At 30.5% G+C, this 14,846-nt stretch overlaps 1 pseudogene across 1 annotated transcript; it reads right to left on the bottom strand.

Annotated features, from left to right (window-relative positions):
- Positions 1–5: 5 nt before the first annotated feature.
- On the bottom strand, positions 6–5,604 carry LOC18598183 (dnaJ protein ERDJ2A-like; annotated as a pseudogene). Its single transcript, XR_016026540.1, has 10 exons — positions 5,398–5,604; positions 4,790–5,033; positions 4,596–4,691; positions 3,919–4,023; positions 3,592–3,809; positions 3,090–3,267; positions 2,852–2,971; positions 2,269–2,355; positions 1,507–1,617; positions 6–1,042 (listed from the first exon to the last, which is right to left on the bottom strand). The product of XR_016026540.1 is annotated as a dnaJ protein ERDJ2A-like (transcript).
- Positions 5,605–14,846: the final 9,242 nt, after the last annotated feature.

The following is a 14,846-nucleotide window of genomic DNA, read 5'->3' as shown; positions in this document are numbered from 1 at the left end:
CTTGGTTTTGGAACAGGAAAACTGAATGCATTAACGGAAGTTAATCAACAGATACAGTTAATGGTTTTAAGGATTCTATGAGACAAGCATTACGGCATTTAAGTTCATATCAACATGTGGATTGGTATACCCTATAATCAAATGTTACAATATAAAAGAAATGAATGGGATCCATCACCTCCCCCTGTATTCCTAAAAAGGAAAAACCAAAAATAAAAGGTTTTCCACTCATTGTCGGAACTTTCAGAGCTTGATCCATTTCCTTTATTATCAACAGCACCATTGGCCAAAGCTCCATCCCTCTTAGAATCTTGTTCATCCTCTTCATCGTCACTGTATTCACTCTCATAATCATCATATCCATCTTCTTCCTCCCCAATCCCCTCTTCCATGACCGCTCCCTCTTCTGACAAGGGACCTGTCCTTGTACCTGCTCGACTCCGTTTCATTATTTCATCTTTAAGTTTGTCTTCTTATCACAACCAATCCAAGAGTCACACAAGCAGAATGCAGTCAAATTGTAATTTGCCTCAGCAGGAGCCTGAAATTTGCACATCACTAACCTTGACCCACTCCTTACTTTCTCAAGGGCTTCTCTAACAGCTGCATTTGTCTCCTTCAGACTTGCCCCTGAACCTTCCTTCAACTCTTGAATTGCTTTAGATGCTGCTGTTATGGCCACAGCCTCATCCATGAAGCTAACCTTTTGGGAGATCCAAACATCATTGGAGACAGAGTCAGCAACCAGTAGCCAGAAGTTCTCCTCCTTGTGGAAAGGGAAGTAAGGAGCATGAGAAAGAGAAGCAACAAGACCGCTCCCACGCTTGAGCGTGATCCAAGCATGCATCATGACAATATCACCCTCTTGTATCCCCTCTTCACCTTCTGTCTCACACGTGACATCCATTGTCAAGGAAGGCATCATTTCAAGAACCATCTCCACATCTTTGGTTTCACCAGTAGATAACCCTGCAACCTTAGTCAGCAGCTCAACTCGATCTTCTAAGGTCATGCCGCAGAAATCTTGAAAAGTTCGCATTTTCTGCAGTCATAGTGAAAGAGATTCTTCAAACTAAAGAATAATAGGAAACAGATGCAAAATGTTCAACAATGCCATGTCATGATTCAGGCATGTTACATCACAACATCAAGGCAACATCTTGTTTTATAGAGCATTTACCAATCCGTACAAGTAAGAATGTAGCATTTTCACCACCTTTCTAAGACAATTGAACCATGGCCATCAGTGTGAAAATTTCAACCTGAAGTCTCTAAGGCTTTTGCTAATGAACCAGTGTTTTTCTTCCTCCTCCACAAATAACTTAATCCAAAAAACATGACCAAATGGTTGACATACAGTGTGACTTGAGATGCAGAATAATAACCAAGCACCAAAGCAATAAAACCCGAAAAGAAGGCTATTACAGGTGGCATCATAGAATTACTGCAGAAGTATCAAGACTCTTTAGTGCAGTACAAAAACCAATAAAATAAGCAATGCATTACCTTCCTTGCTATCTTTTTTACCATGGCCTTATTAAAGTGAGGCAGCTGTAGAAAGGGTGCAATACCTTCACTCGATCCCCCAACAATCTTTCTAGCACTTAGCGGAACTGCCTGGTTCAATGAATAAATAAATTTAATCACTTGGTAGAGAAAAGAAAAGAGAATGAGCTTATGCAGCAAAAAAAAAAAAAACAGTACTAGAACAAATGGCAGTGAATGCCCAACCTATAGAATTATTAGAAGAGAAAGTTTATGAATAGAGATTTGGTACAAAATTGTCAGTAAAACAGCAGGTAAGAAAACTTTGATATTTATAGGTCAAATGCAATAGGAATAAAAAGAAAAAGGAAAAAAGCAAGGATTATCAAAGGTGCCACAGACAAACACATTGGCAACTGATATGATGGTAGTGCAAACCAAAAAGTAATATTCAACTTCAATCTCTAGTAGGCTACACAGCTTGCTAATTCTCATCAACAAAGCCTATTTTGTGTCGGTTTAGGAAACTGATCCTTTCAGAAAAAAATTATATATATACTCACCTGAATGCTAAGAATATGCAGCAAACCATCTAATATTTATGCTGCGTAGGCATACCTTGTAATTAACAGTTTTCTCTTTGATATGTTGCAAATGACTACATGGATAGAGGTAACTAAACATAATATTGGCACCGAAAGTGTTCAGTAAAGTCATACACAAGGAAAGCCCCAAATTTCCAGACAACAGAATAGATTCCAAACAAGGAGCATAAAAACACACCTGAATGATATTCTGAGAAAGCTCAACCACACCAATTGCAGGTCTCAACCATCCATGCCCTCGAGCAGTGCGTGGTATTAATGCCATCTGTATTCATAAATAACATACTGACTGATAAAACTTCCAAAGAATGCAGAATATTATTACTTGCAAGCATTCTTTTGTTCAGAAAAGTAGAATAAGATAGCTGAGGACCTAGTAAACACACTCACACATCACACACACCAGTGCCAGCTACAGAGCATTATGGCTTTGCAGTCTAGGAATTTCAATTATTTAAAAGATTATGATTAGGATGAGGAGTTGCAATAAATTGGGAACAACTTGTTCTTTTTCACTTCTTTATTGAAGAAGATGAAGATAGTAAATGCACTTGATTTCTTAGACAATTCTTCAAAACACTTAGATGCCTAACAATTCCAAAAATTTATAAGAATAATGTCAATGATCTTGTGAGAAACAATAAAAATACAGAGCTATTTTTATCAATATGTTCAAATCTGGATGCATGTGCAAAAGTGACAATTTTCAAAAAACGTGTGTAACAAATCCATTATTGTGCTAGAAGAGCTGATAAATTCACCTTCATTAGTTCCTCAAGAAGGCGGGGTGAAAGCCCAAGCATGCGTCTAAAATCACGCAACAAAGCTGAAGGCAAAGCTGCAGACTCACGAGTCAACCGGGCTTGGATCAATAATTCTGCCTGAAAAGTAGAAAGGTAAGTAATGTAAAGCAGCAAGAATCATAAGCCCAAACTTCAGGGTGTTTGAGTAACAAGATAGTGAAAGACATATAGAAAGGCATGGCTGCAAATGAGCCACCTTTACAAAAGCTGGGTGCTGCTTCCAAAATTTAGCTTGTTCTTGACGAATATTCTTAAGGTCCAAGTTCAGCTCGCTCCTGACCAACATGAATAATTTCAGAAGGGGTTCCCCATCACTTTGCCGAACCGGGATTTCCATGAATTCTGCAGCTTTTATGAAGACATCCAAGACCTTGCTGCAAAAATAGACTACTATTAGAGAAAACCAAAATGAAACCTTATTGAACATGGTCAACAGGAGTATAATTTATGATAGCTTTTAGTTCAACTATCTGACTTCAAGTCTCTACCATGTCAAGCCAATGCAACAAGGAATCAGATGAAATGACCCAGTCATTCACCTAGTTGAATTGTTTGCTGGTGGGAAAATTTCTAGCCATTACTGAAAGAATGTCAGTCCAAGATCTCCTTATATTTATAAACACAAAACAATAATGACCTTTTTATAGGTCTTTCACAGTAAACATTAGGTAGCAAATCAACAAGGAGGAACTTTGTACCTCGGAGCTAAAGAAGGTTTCATGAAGTAGCAGTAGGCAGACAATGTTTGATGCATCACATAATTTCCAGTATATTTGGCTGATCTTGAGAGATATATAACAGTTAACACCAAGGGCAGAAGAATGCACACTCCAACTATTCCCAGCAGAAGTATTCCACCTGACGCTCCATCAATATTCAGCAGAAATGGAGGTAGGGCTATACCCATTTGAAGACCCTAAATTATGAAACCAGTGAAAATAGGACAATAAATCGGAACCAAACTCTCTCAAATGTGAAACTGCTATTCTGCTGCAATTAAAGACAAATCCCAAGAATTTTATTACCTGCCTGCCATCTGGGTGACCATACTTTTCAAAATTTTCCCGAGAGACTGAATCTGTCAGGGCTTGATAAGCCTTCGAAATGTATTCAACAAAATAATTGTGTGCCTTTGAGAAGAAAGGGGAGGAGAAAAGGTGGATAGGTATTAGGTCTTCAAAAAGAAAATCAAAATGCTGCCAAAACCATATATGGGAACAACAAATAAAATCTATAACCTGGATCTGGATTTTTATCAGGATGATACTGTATTGAAAGTCTCCTATAGGCTTTCTTTATGTCTAAATCTGATGCTCCAGGTTCTAAACCAAGAATCCTAAATGGCTCAAACACTTTAATCTGAGAAGCAACGAAAAAAGAGATGAATTATGTACTATCATGAGAAACACCCAGGGCACACCACACAGAGTATACAATGTTGATGAAAGAAACAAACTGATAAAAATAAAGGTTGCTTGCATTAATATATTAATACATGATCACGAAGATATTAATATATGACCATTCATTCCATGTTTGCAAAATCAGTTATGGAAGAAAGCAAGCCTAAATTTCCTAAGTCCACACATGACAGTTAAAGTCTTCACCTAAAACCCATAATTCCATCCTATAACAGATGAGGTAGCAGCTGACTATGAGATTAAATCATGTGATCATCAGATATTAATAAAAGATGGAGTACCTCATGGCTTGTATGCTTGATATAATATATCAGCATCACCATGATAATCCAAAGAAGCACAAGGGTCAAATTTCTACATGTTGAGAAGTTTGAGATCTGCAAAAGTAAACCAAAGGATCAAAAACATACAGAGCATTGTCAGTCAAACATACCATTCCTAACAATGAATAAAACCATATAGGAAGCAAATTTACCCGTTTGAAAATAGATTTCCTATACTTCCCAGAACGAGAACATACAGAACACTGGCAGTGGATAGTCATCGTTTTCTTCGAGAATGCATTTAATATCTTAACTAGAGTGTATGGTACCAATGGCAGAGCCATTATAGTCAACACGAAGATTGGGAACAATGCACTGTTCTCCTCTGACGCAGCCATATCGACGTTTCTACTTTTAAAAGGAAACTTAGGGAATTGTTTTCTTCTTTATACAACTCTGTAACAATAATTTTACAAAGAATCAACATCATTGCTTAAAAAAAAAAAAAAGCTAAAATTTCAATACAGAATAGGCCTAATCCAATTCTTCTTTTGGAAAAAAAATTAACAAATGAAGAGACGTTCTGGCAACTTTGATATAGTTTATACTTTATATTTGGCACCAACATCACATTTACATTAAAATCATAGCATTAATCCGACAAAGGCCAGTATTGACGCAGCAACTGGAAATTTCCGCACCATGAATATCTAATTTCTATGAATTCTCATCCAAAAAAAAGCATATAAATAAATCAACATATTCATATGCTTCATTTATTTAATAAACAAATGAAGACACAAAAACGTTATTAAACTACCAGAGCTGAGCGAATTTCTCTGCAGCGAGCAAATAAGTTGGGCACAAGAGAAATTCGTCAAAATTTGGTCAACTAGAAAGAAAGATGTTTTGCTTTTTTTTTTCTTTTTTTTTTGGGTGGGTTTGCAGGTAAAGTTGAGGCATATCCAGGGAGCAGGCTTCTTCAGCTCCAGGCCCAGGCTTTGCCCTCGCCCCGTTCAAATTGCAGAATTCCTATTAATAAGCTTTTATATATATATATATATATAAGTATTTTCTTTTCGGTTATATGTTTTGGTTGAAATAAAATAAAAAAATAAGTAAAATATCCTCTTACTCTTAAGTTCTAATTAAAATTTTAAATAAATCTATTAGTTTTTGAAATAAATACTCCATTTTAAAAATATAAACACCATTAACAGAGATAATTAAAAAACTAAAATACCTATTTTTTAATTAATTTTATTTTTTAAATAAAAATAAAAATATAGAGAGTATCGATCTGTGCTCCCCAACTCTCAAAGAGAAGGAAGACTCTTTTTTTAATTAATAAAAAATATATAGTAATTTTTAAAATTAATAAAAAGTAAAATTATCATTTCAATATTATCAAGTCATCAAATTAACGAAAATATTAATGGTTGAGTAACGGCTGGATCTATGTATCCAGTAAAATATGTTTTTTTTGGAGGAAGTGTTCATTTCAAAATTAATGTACCCATTTAAAATTTCGATTAAAATTTAACAAATTAAAAATATTTTATCTAAAAAATTAATAAACAATATCTTGTTTTTTGATTTTTCACCTCTTAATAAGAGAAAATAATTAAGGACACTTCATATGGCTGGTGTTAGACTGCCAAAGTGGGCATTTCCTCTACCACAATCTTTCTTTTATTTTCTTTTCTTATTTTATTTTCTTTAATACCATCATAAGAAAAATATCATTTGGATAAGGACATTTACATTTTCACTAAATTTTCTCCTTTAGTAAGTTACAATTCCTAGAGATAAAATGAGATTTTTTTATTTAATTAGTAATATCAATCAAAAGAAAAACCCCCTACTTAAAGAGCAAGGTTCAAATCTTCTTTTTCCCAATTATTAAAAAAAAAACTTTTTTTGTGATATAGGAAAAAAACTAAAATTGAATTTTTTTTTCTTATTTTTATATTTCTAATTCTATATTTAACCTTGATTTAATAAAAATAAAAAATACATGGCATAATATTCATAAAAATCTCTAAACTATTTTCAAAAATTCAAATAAGCATTTATTTTTTTATTATATTCAATCAAGTTCATACATTTTTATTTTAATCAAATAAAAATTAAATAAATATTTATAACTAATAGTTGACTAATTATTATTAGTCAAATTGTATGTGAGGTGAAAATGTCAAATGAGCTTGTCATCATTGTTATATTGTGTGATTCTTAAAACTCAATTATAGTCACCATCAATCTTTTTTATATGGGTGCGATTGATTTGAATCTACTTTTCTAATGAAATCTTAAAAAATTCTATCTACAATCATTTATGTATGAAGAATATATTAACACCTTCATAATACTCATTTAATTGGTACCTAATTAGTTATGCGTCATCTTTTAGTCTTATTAAAGAAACTCTAGTTTAATATTCAATTTTATTTCCTTTACCTATTCTATATTTTTATAATTTATATTTTTATATATATTTTTTAAATAATTAAATCAAAATTCTTAAAATCAAAAGTTTTTCAAAATCTCCAAACTCTTATGGCATAATTTTGAAAGATTTTCTCACTTAAAAATTCTCAAGAAACCATCTCTTTTGGTATCCTTAGATTCTATTATTGGAGAATTTATTTATTAAATTTTATATTTTTATCTTTTATATTATATTCAAATATTTATGCAAATCTTTAGTATTGAAAATTTTTCAAAATCTCCAAACTCTTATGGTATAATTTTGAAAAATATTCTCACCCAAAAATTCTCAAAAAGCCACTACTTTTTAGCATTCTTGAGAATCCATCATCAAAAAATTTTCATAAATTTATATAATATTTCTAATTTTTAAATGATCCAAAAATATATAAATAAAAATATTAAACATAAAAATAAAAAATTAGGTCAAAGGTCATTAAATTAAAAAACACTTTAATCACAATACTGGAAAATATCAATTAAACTAATTTCAATATAAAAAAATAAATATGAAACTCATTGAAAAGCTCAAAAAAAAAAAACTAGATTAATGGACTAAGATTACCCAAGTGGGTTTACGTGGACCCAGATACCAAGCCCACATATCTCCTCCTTAATTAAGGTAAATTGACATCGTATTGAGATTATATATCTCCTTTTGATCTTCTTTTTCTTATTTCTCCCTTTCATCGGAATAATTTTTTTTAAAAATTAAATTGATTCTCCTAGATTTAAAAAAAATCGAAACTCAAAAACTATTTTCTCTCCTCTCCCAAATACTTCTGCTAGGATTTTCTTTTTTCATTTGCTTTTAGCATTGTTACTTGACTATATTTATATCCAATATATTCTATTTCTTCTTGAATTGATCTCTTAAGTTTTAAATCAATTTAACTTAATCTCTTTTAAATTTTTAAATACATCCAAAATTAAGATTAATGCAAATCTATCTTCACCCTTTTTCATGTTTGTCTTTTTTTTTGGTTATTTTTCTTATTTTCATATATTTTTACTTTCAAAATTCCATAGACATCCCGGACAAAATGGATTGTTTACAATTATGCTACATTAACATATCATATCACCATTTATTATGATGTGTTATTATGTCACATTAACAACACGTGATATAGAATGACAAATGATATTTTAATTAAGTTAATCGTTAATTATAACAACTGACTTGACTCAAAATAAAATATAAAGACTTAATTGAACGTAATAAAAAATAAAAATTTATTTTAATTTTTTAAATATTATATCAAAATACATAAATACTCTATTTTACGAAAAATAATTGTAAATTCTTTTGTTATTACTGTTAAATTGTCAAAATTACAATTTTGATTGCCAGACAATATCCAAGAGTCCTTGACGAGAAAGGAAATGAGGTAGCCCGACCCTTATTCTTTCTCCCACCAATAGCATGAGCTCTTGCCGAGCTCATTAAAGTGTCCACATCACTTTGATTTTTTGTTTTCTATTTTAAATGATAGACCATTTTGAAATTTTATTTATCACACCAACATAATTTATAGATGTTGGTAAAATAAATACTAAAAATAGGAAAAGTGTTATGAAATGTAAACTGAAAAAACAACTACAAAAGAAAGAGAATAATTATAAAGAATATATTTAAAGGAAGTAAGAAGATCTTATTCAAGTGTGTATTTACAAATGAAATAAGGAGTCTATTTATAGACTAATAACCCCTTACTAGATAGAATTTACAAAATAAATATAATACTAAGAGATTAGATAAATGAATTAAATCCTAATCTTAATCCAATCTAATCTATATTCAAATTTAGATATACATAACAAAATGAATATTTACACATATATTTATAACACTCTCCCTTGAATATCCATTATAGCAAGAATATGCTTCGTTAAAACTTTACTAGGAAAAAACTTTATGGGAAAAAATCTGTGTAAAGGAAAAAAAGTACATAATTCTTTTCAAAAATACACTTTTGAAATATTACCTCATTAAAAACCTAATCAAGAAAAACCCGATGGGAAAAACCTTGATAAAGGAAAAAAGTATAATACGTGTTTTACTTTCCTTATGACTGTATTATTTAAGATCTTTAAAATGGCGCGTTCTAATTTTTTGTACTAACTCTTTAAATGTTGCAGTAGAAAGGGCTTTAATGAATAAATATGCTAGATTGTCACTTGACTGAATTTGTTAAACACTAATATTATGTTTTTTTTTTAGATTGGGAGTGAAGAAGAATTTTGACAAAATATGTTTTGTTTTATCACCTGTAATGTATCATTCCTTTAACTGTGCTATGCAAGCAATATTATTCTCATATAATGCTGTTGGAATTTTCTTCTTGATTGACAAGCCACACATTTCTTGAATATGTTGAGTTACAGATTTTAACCAGACATGATCACGACTTGCCTCATGAATTGGTAAAATTTTTGCATAGTTAAAAGAAGTAGCAATTATAGTTTGTTTTACAAAATGTCATGAAATAGCCATACCTCCATATGTGAATAAGTAACTTATCTTAGATTGAGTTTTGTGTAAATCAGATAAATATTTTACATCTGCATAACCAATTAAATTTGATTTTGATACAGTTGAGAATATAAGCCAATGTCCTTTACTCCTTGGAGATATCGAAGTATATGTTTAATTCCATTCTAATATCTTCATATTGAAGAAGAACTATACATTGCTTATAAATTTACAACAAATGATATATTAGGTCGTGTATTACTAGTAAGATACATTAGTATTCCAATTGCATTAAAATATAGTACTTCAAGATCGAGAAGTTCTTTATCATTTTCACAAGTTCGAAAGGGTCTTTTTTCACATCTAATGACCTTACAACCATTGGTGAACTCAATAAATGCGTTTTGTCTATATAAAATCGTTTTAGTACGTTTGCTATATAATTTGTTAAAAATCGTTCTTGACAAAAATTCTATTTGTCAAGTATTCAATTTGAAGACCCAAACAAAACCTTGTCTTTTCAAAGTTTTTCATCTTAAGTTATTTCTTTAAATAATTCACGATTTTTGATAACTTTTCAAGAGTTTCAATAATATTTAGGTCATCAACATAAATAGCAATTATCACAAATTCATATTTGAATCTTTTTATAAAATCACATAGACATATAGAATCATTTTTATAGCCTTCTTTCAACAAATATTAACTAATACGATTCTATGACATGTGTCAGAATTTTTTAATCCATAGAAAGATTTATTTAATTTGATTGAATAAATTTTTCGAGAATTCAAATTTTGAGCTTCAAGCAACTTAAATCCTTTAGAGATTTTCATATAAATATCGTTATCAAGTGAGCCATATAAATAGGCTATAACTACATCCATCAAATGCATTTTAAGCTTCTCATATATTGTCAGACTAATTAAATATCAAAATGTAATTACATCTACCACAGGAGAATATGTCTCTTCATAATCATTACTAGGTTTTTGGGTAAAACTTTGTGTGACAAGCTGTGTTTTATATCTTACAATTTCATTTTTTTTCATTTCGTTTTAGCACAAATACTCAATTATATCCCATTAAGTTTACACCTTTTGGTGTACAGACTATAGGTTCAAAGACTTCATGTTTTGGAAGTGAATTCAATTCTACTTTAATTACATCTTTCCACATTAATGAATCACTTTTATATCAACATTCTTCATGTTTTTTGGAACTTGTTCTCTAGTTTTCTCATTCCTAGGATGGTAAGTTATCTCAAAGTTTAACTACTCTTTCTAATTACCTAGTTATTTGGCTAATCTAATCCCCTTGAGAATTTTTTTAAGAAAAAAAAATTTACTTTATTCACCCATTGCAGCAAATCCCTGTTTGGTAGAGGTGGTACTATTGGGCTTCTCCCGTGGCTTGGACACTATATGGGCTTGTGACTTCTCAAGTGGGCGACAAGAATGCTCTTGTTGAGGTCCCTGGACAAGGTGATATATCAGTCAAGGACTTCCTTAAAGGCACCTTAGGCTTTGAATATGACTTCCTTCCAACTGTTGCCGCTGCGCATATTGGCTGATGTCTCCTCTTCTTCTTTGTATTTGCCTATGGTATCAAGTTCCTCAACTTCTAAAGGAGATAACCAGCTTGCATGTCAGTTTTAGATTATACCTAAACGTTAGAAAACCAAAATGTAAGTATAGTCGAGGTATCGGGAAAACAAAAGGTGATACAGCTTTCTTTTTGCTTCATATATAGATTTTTTTCATTTTCACATTGTGTATTTATATTCTTTTCTCTTGGTTTTCCATAAAGGTCGCGCTATTGCACTGCTGTTCAAGAGATGTCAAAGTCTTGTAGAATTGGCTTTGTTATAAACAGAATTTTTATACCATTTTTCATATATATATATATAAATGATACACCCTCAAAATTGAATGCAGCGTATCTGTTCTTCAAGAATTTGCCACCATATTAGATTCGGGATCTTGAAATATATAACTTCATCTAACATTGTTTTTGTTGTTGACCTTACATTAATCTTCTCAAGTTTTACCACGATACCTTAGCAGTCTTGTTTATTCCATCTGTTTATCTAAACTTGGCAAAGATTTCATGACTCCATTCACTAACAATCATTAATGGATATATCCTCAGCAATTTTATCACGTGATCTTTATTCTTTTTCTATCTTTCTGTCACTAAATGCAGGACAATCCATTAATAAACACAAAGAAGTTGACATCTATATATGATCCAACAACAAAAAACAAACAAAATAAAAAACTTAAGCAATTTATCAGGTTTTATCAATTTTATTTTCAACACTCAACCTTAGGCTTAAGCATGCACGTGTTTTTTTATCAGGTTTTTACCTTGTAGAATCTAGATGCCTAAAAATCTAGAAGATGTGGAATTAATCCTGTACAATGCAAACCACACTAAGCAACAAAATCCCACCAATGCATTACATACCCGTAACAATGGTCCTTTTATTACCCACCATTTTCGATTTTATTCCTTTTACATTTTTAACATATTATCCATTTCAGTTACAGAAAAATAATCAAGAATTTTTTTTATGTTATGAATAAATATGTGAATGTCCATTATATTATGACTCAAGAAGTGCAGACCAAGTCGAACAATCTAAAAAGCAAGATACAAGAAATGTAATATGATTTGAACTCTTAGATAGAATTAGATTATGACTATGATTCAAGGGGTTGTTAGCTTATAAATAGATCCATTCACTTCATTTGTAAATATACAATTCAATAAGATCTCTTTTCTCCCCCTAAACACTTTCTTTCTTCTTTTTAATTATTTTTTCAAGTTATCTTTATTTGTTCTTTTAAGATTTGTTTCATAACATGTTATCAGCACGATTCTCTGATCTCTCAAGTTTTGAAATTATTTTGTTTGCATCATCTTTAAGCTTCAAAAGGATTTCAACAATTCAGTTTTGATTTATAGTTTTAGCAAATCAAGTAAGTGCTACTATTATTTTGTTTTCATCATCTCCAACCTTTGAAAGAATTTCAATGGTTGATTTTTAATTGTTTTGGTTGTAATAAATCAAGTAAGTGACTTAATATCTCTTTAATATTTTCATTCTCTAAAAATCAACTTTAATATAAATTTTACTATCATATAGTATATATTAAATTATGTCCTTTGATTGGAAAGTGAATCTGCTATTATATAGCTATTAATGAAAAATCATAATGTCCATTCCCTGAAGTGAAAGTGACAAACGAGCTACTAATAAAAAAAATTATAAATTTATCCATTTTCTGAAGTGAATGCGATATCATTTAATAATTATGGTCATGGTCATGAATCCATCTATTCCCTGAAGTGAATGCCACATTATTTAATAATTATGATCATGGATATGGAAGAAGTAGATAATAATTTTACCATCAGAATCTAAGAATAATTTTACCATCAGAAGTGAATGGATAATTTTGCCAACAGAAGTGGATGGATAATTTCAACCCACCAGAAGTGGATGGATAATTTCAACCCACCAGATGTGGATGAATAATTTCAACCCACCAGAAGTGGATGAATATTTTTAACCTACCAGAAGTGGATGAATAATGAAAATACAAAAATAGAAAAAAAAAGAGGAATATAAAAAACATATTGTCATTGATGTGGCATGAAAGACCATTAGTTACGTACCTATTGTACATCTTGAATTGTATTAAGCATCATCGAAAACTATAACATCTTGTGATGATTTTAATCATGGTCAAGTTGATATAGCACGTCAAGATATTTGTCTATCTTGAAAGAAGAATTGATTACATGATTGGTAATAAAATATCTATTATTGATTTTCTTGTCTTGAAAAAGGAATTGATCATTCGATTGGTAATAGAAATATCTGAGAATGAACTTAATAGTAATTGGTATATTTAGTATAACTATATTATGAAGATGTTTTACTATGTTTAAATGATATGTTCTTATTATATATTTTAATTCTACATTTAATATTTTTTTATGTTAACTTGTAAGTTTCTTATTGTATATATTTATGGATATTCATATTGTTGGATCCAAGATCTATGATGTAAATATGTGTCAAGCAAACATTGCTATAACATACACTATATTTAAAGATAAGAAATTTTTTTTCCTACTTGACAAAAAAAAAATCAATGTTAATTCAATATCTGATAGTACAAAATTAATTGAAGGCTCTAGAAGAGCTAATATTTTAATACCTGGAGGAATAAAGTAATAAAGGATGTATTATTTTCTATTAAGTCTCCAATAAGTTTATTAAGATATTTGCTTAAATAGATATCATATTGAGACAACGAATGAATGAGACACTTAATACTTCTATATTGCAATTATCTCAAGTAGAAAGTGTGTGTTGAAAAAAATTACTCACTTTGTTCTCAGAATTAAACTATACAAATATTAGAATAATTGAAACTCATAGTAAACCAGAAGTTTACTAATGATTTTGATGTTTGGCATGACCGGTTGGACCATCTCGGATCAATAATGAGGCAAAAGAAAATGATTGAAAATTTATATGATCATTCATTGAAAAATCATAAGATTTTTTTCAATCTAATAAATTTTATGTGCTGCTTGCTTTGAAGGCAAATAAATTATAAGGCTATCATCGGCTAAAGTTGGGATTTAATTTTCTACATTTTTGAATAATGTTCAAGGTTATATGTGGATTCATATATCCACCATGTGGACCATTTAGATATTTTACGGTTTTAATCGATGCATCGACTAGATAGTCATATGTGTGTTTATTATCAACTTGCAATTTGGCATTTGCAACTATTCGTTTGCTAGCACATTTTACTAGTTATGTAATCAAGATTATTTATCTCGATAATGCTGGTGGATTTACATCTCAAGCCTTTAATATTGCATATTAGTTTGAATAACTATTGAACAGCCTGTTGCTTATACTTATACACAAAATGGTCTAACATAATTATTTATTAGACACTTCCAAATGATTGTAAGGCCATTAATTATGAAATTCAAACTCTCAATGTTGACTTGGGGGCATGCCATTTTGGATGCAACAACATTTATATGCATCAAGCCAAACGAGTTATTATAAATTCTCCCTATACAATTGGTTTATGGTTAGGAACCAAATATTTTTCATCTAAGAATTCTTTGGATGTGCGGTATATGTTTCAATTGCTCCACCACAATGCACAAAGATGGGTCCTTAAAGGAGGTTAGAAATATATGTTGGATATGAATCTCCATCTATAATTAAATATCTAGAACCCTCAACAGGAGATTTATTC

This window comes from Theobroma cacao, chromosome 5, assembly GCF_053813885.1.
Source record: "Theobroma cacao isolate CCN51 chromosome 5, ASM5381388v1, whole genome shotgun sequence".
Lineage (NCBI taxonomy): Eukaryota > Viridiplantae > Streptophyta > Magnoliopsida > Malvales > Malvaceae > Theobroma > Theobroma cacao.
Note: the sequence above shows the minus strand (reverse complement) of the source record. Positions and strands in the feature narration are given on the sequence as shown.